Here is a 6199-nt window from a genome sequence, read left to right as displayed (position 1 = left end):
GACTTTACATAATACATGATTGGACCTTTTAAGAGCTCCCTATTCAGATGTTAGATATGAAACTTTTTATGTTAAAAGGCAACACGTTTAAGAGCTGAAAACAATTGAAGAGTTTAAATTAATACTAAATTAAGAATTAAATTCTATTACAAAACTCAAGTGGAACAAAAACCCAGCTCTCCCAGAGATTGGGAACCCCCTGTTTAAGGGACACAAAAACGTACAAATATACATAGATTCAGAAATAGGATTCAATGCATTTAAGAACCAAATTTTGAGGAGGGTGGAACAAGTACTGTACTCCTGAACACTGAAATCTGAAATAAGAAGAGAAACAAGTCTGTAGAAGCAGGAAAAGAGAAAGAAAGAGCCCCGCTATCTTAAAGTTGGCCGACTTGACTCTGAGGTATGTATAAGCGACACAACACTGAGCACAAAAACGGAGCAGGCATAAACACCACGTGTCTGGCACCTCGGCATTGCGAATTTTAATGTGGAAAGAAGCTCTCTGCTGACACACATCACACGCTGCTGTTTACCTCACTGGAGACAGAAAAAAACTGAAACATCCTCTTTATAACCTCCAGTGACGCAATGCAGAACCCAGCTGTCAGCCAGTGCCCTCCCTGACTCCACCATTGGAGCCTGCATCTGGATCTGGAACACTTGACAGGCTAATGGGAGCTCTCAACTTCTGACCTTTCCTGCCACAGCCAGACTCCTCTGCTCCGTTCTATCTGTTATATTCTTAATCTTACTGTAAAGGAGCGACGGCCATTTTTTGCATTTAGGGATTTAAAAATACGTAAAACTAAAATTTATCCAGATAAATATTTTAATAAAGGCACTGCAAAACCCCGTTCTGCCTGAAAATGGAACATTTCCTTGTCTTCGGACAAGCACTGTAATTTTTCTTAGCTGCTGTTGTACCATGAATCTTTATAGACGTTTTGCTGTTTTCTTAAGCTACATCTAACCACGACTGACGAAGATGTGCTTCCCTTGCCATGTCCTATTACTGAAGTGGCACTGTAGCTTGTACCACTGTCTCACTATTCCAGGGTCCTGGGTTCGAGTCTGGCCCTCAGGTTGACTCTGTTCTCCTGGTGTTCATGTAGGTTTTCAGCAAAGTGTTCCAGTTTCCACCTGAGCGTTGGTACTAGCTCTGTTGGTAGAGCATAAGACTCATGATCTCAGGGTAGTGGGTCCGTGTCCCACGTCGGGCGCCAGGTCCTTCATGTTGTAGGTTGGGCACAAAATAATGTTACGGAAACAGCAACGGGATGTTGCTGCCCCTACATGCAGGAAGGCATAACTGGGGAAAAAACAACAACAACCTCAGTGTTGGTTCCTGGTACCTATTCGGAAAGTGGCTGCGCTCTGGCTACTGGCCTATGAGGTGAGTTGAGTGGCTTCGGTGCTTATTCTGTTTATGGGACTGTGTGCAAGATGTGCCCCTACGAGATTCACTACAGTGAAATTCCCCGAGAGCAGTTCCCCAGAGAAACCTGCTCCTTGGCTCATCTTTCCACTAGATGTCACCTGAGTACCCAGGACAGCCTTTCCCCTGCTGATTTCTGTATGTTTCGCACGCCACTTTACTCCATTCCAAGCAGCAGACCATAATGCAGCTTTAATGTATTTAGCGCAATGTATTCGGGAGACGTCAGTTTTCTCCAGAAGGATTTCGTGAAGGTGAATGATTTTTCCTGGCACTGCAGTGTGGCCGCGCTGTTGACTAACTTCTCTGGGCCTGCCCGTCTGTCTGCTTTAATCCCTTCCTCAATGGCTGGGCTGTTATCTCAGGCCCTTTGCCATCAGCACAGGGAGATGGATTGCTGGGAACAAAGCCAATCTCTTAATGCAAAAACGTCTCCTCGAGATCTCTTCGAGATAAGAGCCTTGCTGTCAGCAACTGCAATTTAGCTCTGTTTCCAGAGCTCTCCTTGCTGCCTCTGCCTCCTCCTCTGTTTCTTGGCTTTGAGGGCTCCCACTAATGTGCAGAGGTCAGACAGGCTGCAGTGTGCCTCTCTTTGCTGAGGAAATGTCCCGGGAGTTAGATCTCACCCCAGTTCTGACTGGCTGCGTCCGAGGATGAGCTTTCTGGGAAGGGAGACAGCAGGTTTAGCCTGCTGCATGGGTAACTTACAGTACTTTGTGAGTAAGACCTGTACGGTTAAGGATAATTGTAGCCAGCTATTTTCCAACTCAAGTTACAGAGCTTAGGTTCATCCCTCTGTTTTCAATAACCACAATAGTCCAGTACTGGGTCATGTGAGCCAGAGTCTAACCCAGCCGATAAGGCGCCCAAGACATGACACTCTGGGTACTGGGGATAATTTAGAGACGCCAAGTACCCCAGCCAGCATGTTTTTGGACTATGGGAGGAAACCGGAGCACCTGGGGAAAATCCATACAGCGTAGGAAAAGAACATGCAAGCTCCACACAGAAGGGCCAAAACATCACAATTGAATCCAGAAGTGAAGAGCAGTGAGGCAGCCCCCCCTTAGTTCAATGCCATTATGCTGCTCCATGGAAGTTACCATTAACTCATTTTTTAAAAATAAAACAAATCTTGGTTTGCTGGTGCAGTCTGGGTAAATTACCTTGGTCAAGACTACAGCTGCTGTGTCCCCACCTAGGATTTCAACCCTTGACCCTAACCATCATTCCACACTGTCAGTCCCTCGACTACTCCCATTACAGAGATCCTCAACACATACTCGCCCACTGTTCCCCTGTATAATCAGTGACTTCCTGGGGTCTGAGCAGTGTCGGAGTCTCACCTCCTGCACAGAACAGGGTACTTTTGCAGCCAAACACACAGCAATTTCCACACACAAATTCATTAAAATGTGAAGGGCTTGTGGGCCTGCACTTTTTAATGCTTTGTTATTCACCAAATAAAATGTAAAGGGTTAAGGAATGCCAGACATCTGTCACGGACGTCCAAAGGGACTAACCGTGGGGAGCAGGAGAGCGGAAAAAGACCCATATGCGTAGCGGCGAGACGGGAAAAAGGCCCGGGCTCATAGTGCAAAGAGTTCAGGAATGCCGTATAGAAACCAATGCCCTCAGGGAGCGGCCGTGGGGCACCCTGGTGCTAGGCGGGTCTCAGGACATCCGAACGTCAATGCTGAGCGAGGACAGAGTGCAAGACCTGGAAATATATAGCCCAAGGGAAAGAGAGGGACAGGAAGGACAGCAGACCGGAAACTAGGGACAGGACAGAGAAGGAGCGCCCTCTGGCTGCAGAGGGCGTGACAACATCAGGAACTCCACAGTCACTCAAAACATTTCTCTCCTTTGTTGTAGCAACAGAACTTCCCTTTTCCTCTTTTCAGAAAAGAGTAGAACAATTAGTGTTGCACGCAAAGCTCATTCCCAACCCGGACTCAATCCCCATTTCTCCCAGCCCTGAGCTACACGGCAGCTCCAGCAGCAGAAAAGCCCACTATGCAAAAAGGCCAGCCCACCGCTACATGGGAGTGTGATGTCACTGAGTATCCCAGGGGTCACCTCACTAGAACAGGCTCTCCTAATAAACTCTGTTACTTTAACAGGGGTAAGAATGCTGCCCACGATGTCCTGTCCCATAGGATAACCAACCCAGAGCAGGGTGCTTAGCTTAGCCCCACCAGCCTGTGACTCTGGGAAGCAGGAATAGGTGTGCAAGCACTGCCAATCCCTCATTGGGAGAGTGTGCCAAACTGCTTGTCCTCTGTCAGGCCAGGCGACCTTGGTCTGTCATCTCCTGCTCATTAAACAGGCAGAATGTGGAGGTCACAGGAGAGGCTGTGATTTACTCTGTGAGAGTGAGAGTTGTACAGTCATGGCTCGGGCAAGAGTCTTGCTTTTCCGCAGATGAAAATTGGGCAATCTGGAGGCAATGACTCCCACTCCCACCAAAAACAAACTGTTACTGGTCAGACTGACTTGATCTGGGTCCAGTAAGAAAAATGAGATCGTTTCTTGTTAAGATGAGGTAAAAGTAGCCCAGGAAAAACAAACTCCAATAGAAAATTAGCACAGAGCTCAAGGTTAACCATTCTGGATCTACATTACATGGTCTAAACTATCATACAATATTCCAAACTGCACTTATCCCACCTACGTTTTGTATTTGTTTTTTTAAAGAGGTTCCACGCTGTAGGGGTTAACATGAAAAGTCATTTCTTTGAACAGAGCGCGAACAGGAGCAAGGTGAGGTTCCAACAAGGAAATTTACACCCTCGGTCTTGTCTGCATCGATTTTAAACTCGTTTAAAAAGGTCACTCGATTCGTAACTCTGCTCGTACACCGCTGAATGTACACCTTCAGAATGATGTCGCGGACCTTGTCGTGGCTGAAATTTCGAGGGAGATGGTGTGGGGTGTCTACAAGCGTTCACAGCTGGGGTAGTTACGGCGAAGTCTGGATGTTCAGAACTAACAAAAACAATTCCGAGCAGCCGGGCGAAGCAGATGGACAACAGCTCTTTAGCATAGCGTGTGAAACCGGCGAAAGTGGTCGGCTCCACATCCTGTCACAGTCCGGACAATGTGCGAAATATACTGTAGAAGAAGCTTGCGTGTCAACGCCTACGGGTTATTTCAATTAGAAATGAATTGAGTTCTACCCAAAACCAGACTCGCTGTTAGCACATAAATCTTATTTGAATGTTCTAAACGAGACCCTTCAGAGCTGGAGGCATGCCCCACACTAACTACGTCATAGGCCATCAGTTGCAAAGTTATTGCGGCGTAACTACTGTAAACTAGCTTGGAAAAAAAGTTAGCCGGTGGAAAAAATGGCGAACACAAGCTGAGACAGGGACAAATTTCGAAAATACTACAGTGGGTGCAAGAAAAGAAGAAGGAAGCAGAAAAGGGGGGGGGTGCAAATGTGGCACTTAAAGGCTCTTTGGAAAGGTTCGTTGTAAAAAACCAGGAGCGAAGAAGAAACGGACTCGGGTGGTGATCTCGACGACGACAAGGATGCTAGCATTGAGACACCTGAAGGTGCCGATAGCATTAGCAACAACGGCGATTCGTAGTTCTGTTCGGTTCTGTGTCTGTTTGCGCAGGCCCATTAGGTAGCTACTTCATCACCTCAATGCGGCTCCCTGCAGCCACCACTACACACAAGAACCCCCCACCCCCACCACCACCCTGGGCCCCGCGCCCCGCCCACCCCTTGAGACGGCCCTGTCTGGAGAAGCAGCGCATCTCTCTCTACTGTCCCCGCAAGCGCCCAGGAAGTTCAAAGGCGTTCTGCATCACTGCCGGTGTGATCTCCGTCACAGTCGGCTAGTAGCATGAGCCAAGCTCGAACCCGTGGCATCCGGGCTGCATGCCCGCACTCGATCTGCGAGAGCGCGCTTTTATTGCCTGATTCACTCCGCATTGCTCAAAACCGGATTGTGGGAGCCCTGCTTCAGCTGGCATTACTGGTAGAATTTAAATAAAATTTGTATTATTTCAGTTTTTCAAATTTAAAAGACCAATTACCGGTCTTCAGTTAAGTTACGTCGAGAACATCCATCAGTTTTATCCAATACAGGGCTGCCGGTGGTGGTGGGGGAGGTGCCCAGCCTATCCCAGCAAGCAAAGGGCACAGGGCACCAGCTCTTCGCAGGGCAGACACACACACAAACACACTTACACCAGGGCCAATATTCCCAGAAGACAATTAACCTGCCCACCTACCATGTTTGTGGACTGTGGGAGGAAATCCACATGAACACACGGAGAACATACAAACTCCTCACAGACAGCACCCCGGGAATTGAATCCAGGGCCCCGGCATCGTGAGGCAGCAATGCAAACCGCTGCTCCCAAATATAGGAAACACTCGGAACAAACCTATTATAAACCTTAAATATTTTTCAGCCTACATGGAACACTGGTTCCCTTCACTGAAACACTACATGCGTAACTGGTCAATTGCTTAAGCAAGTGAATTTAATATTTTTTAAGTAACAGCTAATTCATTGCGACCTATAAGAAAGACTGAATCTGGGGCCATTAACGATCATTTCGGAAGAGCTGTACACGGCGTTTGTGCGTAGGCGGTGCCCTGCACCCGGTCAGGTTATATGACGGAACAACTGCGGCAGAAATCAAATTTCAAGCTGATAATCAACCCGGCGAACTGCTGGAATCATCCCAGGGTGCCTTAAAAGCGTGGTACTGTCTGGACAAGTAGCTCTCCTCCTT

This window comes from Atractosteus spatula, chromosome 4 (genome assembly GCF_055471065.1).
Source record: "Atractosteus spatula isolate fAtrSpa1 chromosome 4, fAtrSpa1.hap1, whole genome shotgun sequence".
Taxonomy (NCBI): domain Eukaryota; kingdom Metazoa; phylum Chordata; class Actinopteri; order Semionotiformes; family Lepisosteidae; genus Atractosteus; species Atractosteus spatula.
This window is presented reverse-complemented; position numbering follows the sequence as displayed.